Here is a 10,994-nt window from a genome sequence, read left to right as displayed (position 1 = left end):
AAGCTTTACCCCTCCCGGCAGAGGAATGCTAGCATTTTAATTCTTGTTTCTGGTACCTGTTGGTTTGTTAATATTTGCATTCAGATGTGTGAAATATCTTGGTGGAATTGTATCTGTGCTTTTTCACAGATATTATACTTCAAAGGCAATTTTAAGCTCTTCAAATATGGGAGCGTTCACTTAGGACTGCATTTTATACACTCCTCAAGATTTAATCCCTTTTGAACTCACGAGCTTGCTATTGAGTAGATGTGTATGCATAAGATTTTACTGCCAATTATGGCTGCCTCTCTTGAAATTAATTGGCATAATCCAGTTAGGGTGGCGCATAGATTCTCAAATCTAGACTTACTCCCTTTCATGTTACAAATCTTTTTCTTCCTCCGTCCAGTCATAAATAAACATTTTTAGAACTGATGTATCCATGAAAACACATTTCTTAACTTTTTTCAAGTACATTTTCCTCCTATGTCTAATATCACTAGCTTTTCCTTAATATTTTCCATTCCTTTGAGATGGACTTGTTTATTTATTGGTATGTATGTAACTGTGACACTTGCAGATTTAGATTTCTAAAAATGAAAAGCAACCATGTCACTGTATTTCAGTGAGGTGAAAATGCAAATATGTGTACAAAATAAGACTGGCATAAATGAACAATTATTTCCTTATAGCACTGTCTTTTCAGGAATGTGCAACAAATCAAAACATCATACAATTCCATAACAGTAGGCCATTCCTTTGATCTGGGAGGATCTAGTTATTTGCAGTTCTTCATGAAAGACAGTAATACAGTTCTAGAAGGGTGTTTCCTTCACATGTTCTTGCCAATGAATGCCCAAGGTCCATATGAAAGCTATAAAACATTTAGACTACCTGTGGTATAAAGCAGACTTTTTCATCTATTTTTTCCCCTGGAAGAACCCTTTAAATGGTTTTCAGGTATCAGGGAAACTCCATTAACAGTATTATACCACTGGCATCTCAAAAAGAATTTTTCATTCACATTCTCAAGCAGAAACCTAGATTCAAGGGAATCCTGATTAAGAAGTCTTTGAGAGTCAACATTTCTCTGAGATGAGAATTAAAAATAAATTGAGAATGCAAAAGATTTAGTTATAAAATTACCAAAAGAGTTAAGGCTTTTTTCTGTTGGCCAGTCTTGTGTCTAACCTTTTTCTTCCCAGTTTTTCTCACTTCTGTTGAAGAAATCATCTTGTAGGGAGAGAAGAACTGGTCATGTATTTAAATCTAATTTCAGAGAAATATAATATAGTTATATTACATATTGTTGCAGCAATGCTACAGTTTATATTCCTCTGGAGAAATATGTGCAGTTTTGTTGGTTGTCAGTGGAGAAATTTCAACAGTTCCTGCAATTGTTTGGACGAGCTAACATGGAATCGTATGACAGAGTTGGATGGGATTTCTTCTGATTACTCGCATCTTTATTTATTTACTTACAAACTCCTGCAAAAATTCAACGCCACATCATAAAACAACCATCAAAGAAGACATATCAAACTAAGAAACAGTTAAAACATATAAACAATTAACATACATAAAATAAATAAAACAAATTAGAAAACATAACAAATTAAAGCATAACAAAGTGTCGAGTCTTGGTCATTATTCAAGCTGTTGAGATAAATTCCACGCTATCCTATTCTCCGAACGCCTGTGTACAGACCCAGGTCTTTAGCCTTTTCCTGTAGACCAGGAAGGATGGGGCCAGCCTGATGTCACTGGGGAGGGAGTTCCAAAACTGAGGGGCTACCACTAAGAAGGCCCTGTCTCCTGTCCCCACCAGTCACACTTGCGAGGGGGGGTGGGACTGAGAGCAGGTCCTTCCCAGCAGATCTTAAAGCTCTAGTTGGCTCATAAAGGGAGATACGTAAAGACAGGTAAGTTGGACCAGAAGATCTTTGGGAATGTTGTGCTTTAACAATTCTGTTACAGGTTTCGTATTTTATATAGACATCACATTACAAGTTGTACAAAGAGTTGGTTATTCTATCAGTTCACTACATCTTGGTTTTATCACATAGCTTAACAGCACAAGAAATTTGTGAACTGCAGATCTTCTTCACTCCGTCATTACTACACAGTAGTAATTGAAGAAATAGAAAGTTTACAAATAGAAATAATTGGAAATAGTGGTTTATAATCAGCTGTTAGTGATTCCACAACTCATCTGAGGTAAATAATTGATATTTGTTGGAGATATTACATTAGCCGGACTTCATTGAGAGGCCTGATAATGTATCTCTGTTGGAGTTGTGCATCTCCTTCTGTTTGTAGGTACCTTTCTAATTCATTCGTTGTTATTGTTATGTGCCTTCAAGTTGTTTGTGAGTTCAGGCAACCCAGTTGGGGTTTTCTGGGCTGAGAGTTTGTGACTCGACTAAGTTCAACTAGTCAGTTTCTATAGCCAAGCAATGGATCGAACACTAATTTCCATAACTTCCAGCACTCAAACCACTACACCATACTCTGTATTGACACAAAAGTAGTATCCTATATTGACATCTGGATCCAACTTGCTAGTTTCGCCTAGGATTTTAAAGATTTTCATTCATGAAAACGACTACAGCTTAGATCAAGACTGAGTGCCCATGGTCTCAATCCAACATGGTTCAGTACATTGTATAGTTCTGCATTTTGGAGCGAAAGATGCATTGAGTTTTTTATTGTCACCCTGGACTCAGTCCTCTGAAGCCTCCCCACGCAGCCACTTTGTCCCTGGCAGGGAGCAGGAGGGGTTGCCAGGTGTGAAGAGATTATTTCAACGTCTGCGGTCCCTCCAGAAGTGTTAACAGCAGCTGAGGCAGTCTCTTCACATCTGCCGTATGGGAACATAGCCAAGTGCTGCTTCCTCCTGCCCCACTTTCCCCACTGTGGGGAGGCTTCAGCTGAGCTATGGGAGGTCTGGGAGTGGGGTGTTGGTAACTGAACCATTTTATCAGCCAGCCTGGACTACAAAGATAGGATTCTGTAAGGCAATATGTGGGTGGAGGCCTTGAATAAGCTTTTACTTCGGGTTGCCATCTGAATGGCTTGAGGTTAAACAGTAACAACACAGTTGCCCACTCACCATGATGGTAAGAGCTGCCAGTATTTGACAGTAAAACATGCTGTCTTGGAGTATGGTGAGTCTCCTCTGGAGGTTTTTAAACAGAGACTGAGTGTAGTGGCCATCTGTCAGGAGTGCTTTTTCTTTATTCCTGCATATCAGGGGGCTGGACCTTGGGGTCTCGTCCACCTCTGCTTCTGTGGTTTTAAGGTTTCCCAGATATACAATCTACATGGAATACAGGCATGAATAGAAGGAAGTTATGCTGTTTTAAGTCTTGTTGAACTGATACAAGAGATATTAGTACATATAAAACAAAGATCCAGTACAGCCAGTCCCCGGGTTACAAACATTAAGAACGGAGATGAGACAGCAGGAGTGAGAGAAATCTACCCCTTGGAAGAGAAGTTCACTCCTTAAAGAGTTATCATTGGGAAAAGGTGTCTGCACAGGAGTTTGCTTTATCACCCATCCTTATTTTCATGACAAGACATTTTTAAAAAATCCAATTAATACAGGGAAAGAAAATGTGAAAACAGCAAAAGAAACACCACAGGGGTGTTAACCCTTCCCTTTGCTATCCAAAGCTAATATATATGTCTGGAGTTACATTTAAAAAATTACCTTTTGTGACTTATAAACTAATTAAGCTGTAGAACAAACCTACAGAACCTATCTTGTTAGTAACTTGGGGGCCATACCAAGCTACTGTTGGCCTAGCTTCTGAAGAGGTGTATAGCGAAGAGCCAGGATGGCATAGTGCTTTGAGCATTGGACTATAACTCAGGAGACTAGGATTCAAATCCCTGCATGGCCTTGGATATCTATTGGAAATGACTTGAAGGCACACAGCAACTAGTGTCACAAAAGCAGCTGACCTGTGTTCTGTGGATGATACAAATACCCCCAGCATAGCTTGGGAACAGGGCTATCAGAAACATGAGGAAATGTAGCAAGAATGATGGAGAGCCTTAAGAATGAGGCTTAAAATGGGAATGTTCCAGTCAATGAAAGGCTGAGGTAGCAGGTTCCCCAGTGAGCTCATTGCCTTAGGCCAGGGAGGAGCCATTCATCCTTTGTCTCGGTTTCAAGAGGGCCGCTCTTCTGCTGGCTCCTATCCTCAAGGCTAATAAAAAACAAGGTTGCCAGTGTCTCAACAAGCCTTTACAGCAGTGCCTCTAACAAATCTGCTGAAACTAGGTACTAATGTTTTATCTTGAGGTTATGAAAAGTTGCTTTGTCCTTTTGCATCCAAGAACAGTTTGGCATTACTTTTTACCTTGGCGACAGTTAGCGGCCTCATTAAATATGAGAAGGGGAAGCACTGGTACTTTTTATTCTGTGCCAAGCACCTCAGAGAGGGAGAGAGAGAGAGAGAGGAAGAGAGAGACGGCTGATTTTGCTGCCCACTTTCCTCAGAAGAAGCAATCTAGGCAGGCTCAGGAGTCATTTTCTGCCAGTATGTATGTTGGCACTGTTGGGAAGGATTCACTGGGCCCTTTTTCATTCACTTTTCTGCACAGTACCATCAGTGTGTGCAAGGCCGAGCTGGTCATGGCTTGCAGAATAAATTTAACACAGATGTTGAAGTTCGTATTGCGTACCCTGCATTAAGCTGTCTCTTCCCCTGTGTGTGCAAATACACCTCCACTGAAATAAACAGGCTTTACATTGAGCAGGCGTGCTGGTGAATTGCTTGGTTTGGCTGCAGAGTATTCCAAGGCCTCCATTTCTACAGGAAAGATACTTCAGCAGCAACCCATACTGAAAAACAAAACAAAAACTGGGAGATGTTGCCATATAGTAATTTCTTACAGGTCCTCCCATAATGTACTAAACTCTCATCTTTTGCCAATCTACTCTGAGAAGGAGATGATTCCTTTCTTGATAAGAGTTAAAGTACAGTACTCCATTGGAGTTGTAGAAAAGTTGGTCCTGGTTTTGAGGTTGAATTTTTGACTAAAAATTGTGCTCCTGAGCACAATTCAAAATACTGGCTTTAGCCTATAAAGCTCTAAATTATGAATTCCTATGCACATTGCACATATCTTATTTGTAGTGCAAAAAAACACTTTAAAACAATACAATAATTAAAATTAAGAACAATTTTAACAAATATAAACTTATTAGTATTTCAGTGGCAAGTGTGGGCCTGCTTTTGGCTGATGAGATAGGATTGTTCTTGTTGTTGTCTGACTTAGGTTGACCCTGAGCGAGGGCCAGGTAAATGACCTTGGAGGACCGTATCCAGCCTCCGGGCCTTAGTTTGAGGACCCCCTGTTCTAAATGGTTCTGGCCCAGCTTATTTGTCTGAATGCATTTCCCTCTATGAGCCACCTCGGAAATTAAGATCTTCTGGGGTGGCTCTGCTCTCGGTCCCACTTCCTTCACAGGCATGGTTGGTGGGGAAGAGGGACAGGGCCTTCTCGGTGTTGGCCCTTCAGCTATGAAGCTCCCTCTCCAGTGAAATCAGGTCAGCCCCCTCCCTCCTGACCTTCGGAAAGCAAGTAAAATAATGACTCTGGGACCAAGCCTTGGGCCAATAGTGTATTGCAATAAGTGAAGTGGAATTTATGTGCAATAACGACCGAAAAGGCTTTCAACGATGTCTTTGGATTGTGTGATTTTAATAATACATTTTAATGTTTATATTGCTTTATAAATGTTTGTTTTAATGTATGTGTTTATCTTATTTGTCTATTAATATGGCATTGAATTGTTGCCAATTGTAAGGTTGCTCTGAGTTCCCTTCGGGGTTGAGAAGGGCGGGATATAAATAAAATAGACTATACATGAGTATATAGGGTACATCTTAGAACTGAATTCAAAGACGTTGGTGCATTCATTTTGTTGTAGTTCAGCGTGTTGGTCGAGTTGCTACTCCTGGTAGCAGAGAAAACGGGTTTACTCTGGAGTCGGAGGGAGAACAGCAGCATCAGTGCATTAGGGAAATCATTATGGTTCCAAGTGATACTGACACGTTTCCAGGGTTCTCCGATTGTGAGATGGGGGATGGGGAAGTGAGCAGAGGTGTAAACACGGCTGCTCGCGAGCCAGAGTCTGAGGGGGAATTACAAAGGAAACGTATTCGGGAAATACTTTGTGCACCAACAGAGGATGAAGATTTCCTTGGGTTTGAAAGGAGTTCTGGGTCTGGGAGGTTCAACCCCCCCCCCCCCGAAATTTTTCAGGTTAAAAAAAACCCTGGTTTACTCATCAATTTTAACTGGTTAACCAAATCCCGATGCTAAGTCTATGAGACACAAAAAATTAAGAGTCTCTCCAGAACTGCAAGCACTATCTCAAGCAAATATTGGCAATTTATTCACACTGTCATTACTTGCAGCAATAGCTGATGTAGCAAAGCAACCAAGTTGGGATGTGTGTGTTGAATGTTCTCATTAAGGAGGCCAGACTTGGTGGAGGTGGTTGACAGGGGCAGAGCTGCAGGCTATTGAAGGCTGCTCTGTCCCCTGCTGTGCTCTTTGCTTCAGCGTGAGCTAGGAGGCAGGTTTCAACCCCCCCCCCAAATTTTCACCCCCCACCAAATTTTCAACCCCCCCCCCCCCATTTTTCTGATGCTGTCTACTTCTTCAGATGGATGAAGCCAGCTCAGCACCTTTCTTCTCTCCTTGGCCTCAAAGGTGCTACAAAACCTCCTGGCATCTCAGAGCTAAGCATGAGATGCCAATGCTTGATAGGCTTTGCTCTCTCAGCCCTTTGGTCAAAGAGACCATTTTCTTTAGGTACCACTAAAGAAGTGGTACCTAAACTGTGGGCCTCCAGTGTGTTTGGACTTCAGCTCCCAGAAACACTAACCTGCTTCTCCAAAAGCCAGTTTTAAGCATTGCCTGCAACCTAGGGTGCTTACTTACTTAGGCGATGCCTCATTGTCCGAGTATGATGGTCTTCCAAGTGTAATGTCTTGGCAGTGGGTTCGTAGGTGGCTGTGGAGCTCTATTCGTGATCCACTAGTTCTTCCATGCTAAAGATATTGGTTTCCAGGTGGAAGGCAGTCTCGGTTGGCTTGATGCACCTTGCTCTTGGCACGTTTCTCCCTTTCACCCTCCATTCATGACTCTTCAAATTCCACAGCACTGCTGGTCATAGCTGACCTCCAGTCAGAGTGCTCAAAGACCAGGGCTTTGCAGTTTTCGGTGTCTATGCCACAGTTTTTAAGGTTAGCTTAAAGCCCATCTTTAAATCCCCTTTCCTGTCGCCAACATTATGTTTCCTGTTCTTGAGTTGGAAGTATAGTAACTGCTTTGGGAGAAGGTGCTCGGGCGTTCGGACAACATGGCCAGCTCAGCAGAGTTGATGGTGTAGGAGTATTGCTTCAATGCTGGTGGCCTTTGCTTCTCCCAGCATGCATATCTTCACCGTAGAAATAATGAAAGTTGCGACCACTTTAATGGCCTGGCTCAGGCCTATGGAATCCTGGGAGTGGTAAGCTTTGCAAAGTATTTAGCCTTCTCAGCCATCTCGGTGCCTCATTAAAACTACAGCTCCTAGGATCATTCCATAGTATGGAGCCATGGCTGTTAAAGTAGTATCAAACAACATTCATTCTACCGTGTAGATCAGTGTTTACACGGTAGAATGAATGAGGTCTGTGGACCTCATGAGGTCTGTGGACCACCAGTGGTTCGCAAGAACTAAAATATGGTTTGCGGCTTCACCGTAACTACATTGTTGCAGCCAGAGTGACTGGTGTCGCAAAAACCTCTTATAGCGCTGAGGCTTATTAAATACGCTTTTCTGTGGGCAAGCAGATGGCGACTACTGGGTGGCATATCTACCATATCTGTTGCGCATCAAGGCTGGGGTTGGCACCCGTAAACACACCAATGTTCTTTATAGCAAAGCAGTTTATTGAGGATTAATATTGTTGTTGTTGTTCATTCGTTCAGTCGTCTCCGACTCTTTGTGACCTCATGGACCAGTCCACGCCAGAGCTCCCTGTCAGCCATCACCACCCCCAGCTCCTTCAAGGTCAGTCCAGTCACTTCAAGGATGCCATCCATCCATCTTGCCCTTGGTCGGCCCCTCTTCCTTTTGCCTTCCACTTTCCCCAGCATAATTGTCTTCTAGGCGCAAAGATTACTGCAGATGCAGACTGTGGCCAGGAAATCAGAAGATGCTTACTTCTTGGGAGGAGAGCAATGTCCAGTCTCGATAAAATAGTAAAGAGCAGAGACATCAGACTGGCAACAAAGATCCGCCTAGTCAAAGCCATAGTATTCCCTGTAGTCACCTACGGATGTGAGAGCTGGACCTTAGGGAAGGCTGAGCGAAGGAAGATCGATGCTTTTGAGCTGTGGTGTTGGAGGAAACTGCTGAGAGTGCCTTGGACTGCGAGAAGATCCAACCAGTCCATCCTCCAGGAAATAAAGCCCGACTGCTCACTGGAGGGAAAGATACTAGAGACAAAGTTGAAGTACTTTGGTCACATCATGAGGAGACAGGAAAGCCTAGAGAAGACAATGATGCTGGGGAAAGTGGAAGGCAAAAGGAAGAGGGGCCGACCAAGGGCAAGATGGATGGATGGCATCCTTGAAGTGACTGGACTGACCTTGAGGGAGCTGGGGGTGGTGACGGCCGACTGGGAGCTCTGGCGTGGGCTGGTCCATGAAGTCACGAAGAGTCGGAGACGACTGAACGAATGAACAACAACAGTCCACAGAAGTTAGGTCAAAAAAAAGATTGCGAACCACTGGTGTAGATTGAGTTGTAATGCTTCTAGAACATGGCCATACAGCCCAAAAAACCTACAACAACCCTGAGTTCTAATAGTTCCTCTCTTTGGTAAATTCTCTTCAAGAAGAGCCCCCTCCCCTCCCCAATTCGGCTGGGCGGGGTTTCCGAGCAGGACTGGACCACTTGCCCATTGGCCAGGAGGAGGGGAGGAGCTTCGCCTCTCTCTAGCCGTGACGTCACGGGGCTCCTCGGGGAGAAGCCCGGAGCCCGGGAAGGAAGGAAGAGAGGAAGGGAAGAAGGAGCCTCGCGCCAGGAAAAGGCGCGCGCCCTCCGGCTGTTGTGCCTCCTCCTCCTCCTGCTCATCGCCATCCTCCGGGTGAGTCCTCTTGCTCCAAAACCCCCTTTTCCCAAGCCCTGTGAACACTTGCCAGGCTTTTGGTGGAGAAACAAGGCCGGAGTGCAGTCCCAGCTCCCTTGCTGGGGTTTGGAGGACATCCCCAGAATGCCACCCTCTTGCCTTCGTCGACTTGGGGGAGATTTTAGCCATTCCAAAAAGAGGTGCTGGAGAAAGTAGAGGGGAAGGAAAGGGGGGGGGGGGGGCATCTAGTAATTTTAAGAAAAAGAAAAAAATGATGGTAAATTTGGCATGATTTCAGATTGTGATTTGTTTCTGTACTGTTATATATGTGTGTGTGTATACATATGTGTGTGTGCACATATATATATATATATATATATATGCATGCATGCATGCATGGACACTTTTAGCTCTGCTTAGAATCCCCTTGAATTGCAGTGGGGTTTACACCAATGCAAAGATATACAACAACAATGCTTCCCAACCTTTCCTCCTGCAGGTTTGGGGACTTCAACTCCTAGAATCCCCAACCAGCATCCCCAACTGCCAGGAATTCTGGGAGCTGAAGTCCAATACATCTGGAAGACCGACTTGGGAAGCACTGTTATCAAACTGCATTCATTCTACAGCAGGCATCCTCAAACTGCAGCCCTCCAGCTGTTTGGGCCTTCAACTCTCAGGATTTCTAACAATTAAACAAGTTCGCTTGGGCTTCTGACAGTTGGAGGCCCAAGTAGCTGGAGGGCTGCAGGTTGAGGATGCTTGTTCTACAGCAGGGACCCTCAAACCTTTTAAACAGAGGGCCAGGTCGCAGTCCCTCCAACTGTTGGAGGGCCAGATTATAATTTGAAAAAATGATGAATGAATTCCTATGCACAGTGCACATATCTTATTTGTAGTGCAAAAAACACTTAAAACAATACAATAATTAAAATGAACAATTTAAACAAATATAAACTTCTTAGTATTTCAATGAGAAGTGTGGGCCTACTTTTGGCTGCTGAGATAAGATTGTTGTTGTGTGCTTTCAAGTCATTTCAGACTTAGATTGACCCTGAGCGAGGGCTGGGTAAATGACCTTGGAGGGCTGTATCCGGCCCATGGGCCTTAGTTTGAGGACCCCTGGTCTACAGTATAGATCAGGCATGGGCAAACATCAGCCCTCCAGGTGTTGTGGACTTTAACTCTCACAATTCCTACCAGCCTCAGGCTTGCTGAGGGGGAAAAGGAAGAGGCCCAAGGCTGTCAGGAATTGTGGGAGTTGAAGTCCAAAACACCTGGAGGGCCTAAGTTTGCCCATGCCTGGGCTAAATTCACTACTTACATGTCCCATTCAATAGCAGTCCTCAAGATGAAATTTCTTGGGCTCTGAATTTTTTAATTTTGAAAGTATGCTTCCAACTCCTTGTTGGTGGATCTCATGTTTCTAGTGAATCACAGGTTGGATCTTGCAAGCCTGAAGTCACTTTCTTAGTCCTATTTTGCATTCCTTATTCTCTCCGCTTGCTGGGAAAGCTTGTTTTTCATGGCTTCTTTGGAAACGCTGGGACAAAAGTGTAATCCATTCCCTTGGCTGGGGTTTTTCTTCCCATATAGAGCAGGGAATTATAAACCAAAATCAAGGGCTCCTGTTTTTTAATCTCTGCTCCATGACACCAAAGGCTGCTTATTTTGAGAAGACTGGGGCAAAGCCAAAACCTTTTCGTGGTCCCTGGAGACTATTTAAAGGGGTGAGCCCTTTCATATTACTACCACTGCTACTTGGTAAAGGTTTCCCCTGACATTAAGTCCAGTCATGTCCGACTCTGGGGGTTGGTGCTCATCTCCATTTCTAAGCCGAAGGGCCTGCGTTGTCCATAGATACCT

The 10,994-nt window shown here is 43.8% G+C and overlaps 1 protein-coding gene across 1 annotated transcript in view; it reads left to right on the top strand.

The window, feature by feature from the left end:
- Window positions 1-9,004: 9,004 nt before the first annotated feature.
- Window positions 9,005-10,994, top strand: part of NCKAP5L (NCK associated protein 5 like) — a 68,465-nt gene continuing 66,475 nt past the window's right edge. The window contains exon 1 of the mRNA XM_060764146.2: window positions 9,005-9,146. The gene's annotated coding sequence lies outside the window, so the exon portion shown is untranslated. The remainder of the gene's footprint in view (window positions 9,147-10,994) is intronic.

This window comes from Anolis sagrei, chromosome 2 (genome assembly GCF_037176765.1).
Source record: "Anolis sagrei isolate rAnoSag1 chromosome 2, rAnoSag1.mat, whole genome shotgun sequence".
NCBI classification, from domain to species: Eukaryota; Metazoa; Chordata; class Lepidosauria; order Squamata; family Dactyloidae; genus Anolis; species Anolis sagrei.
This window is presented reverse-complemented; position numbering and strand designations above follow the sequence as displayed.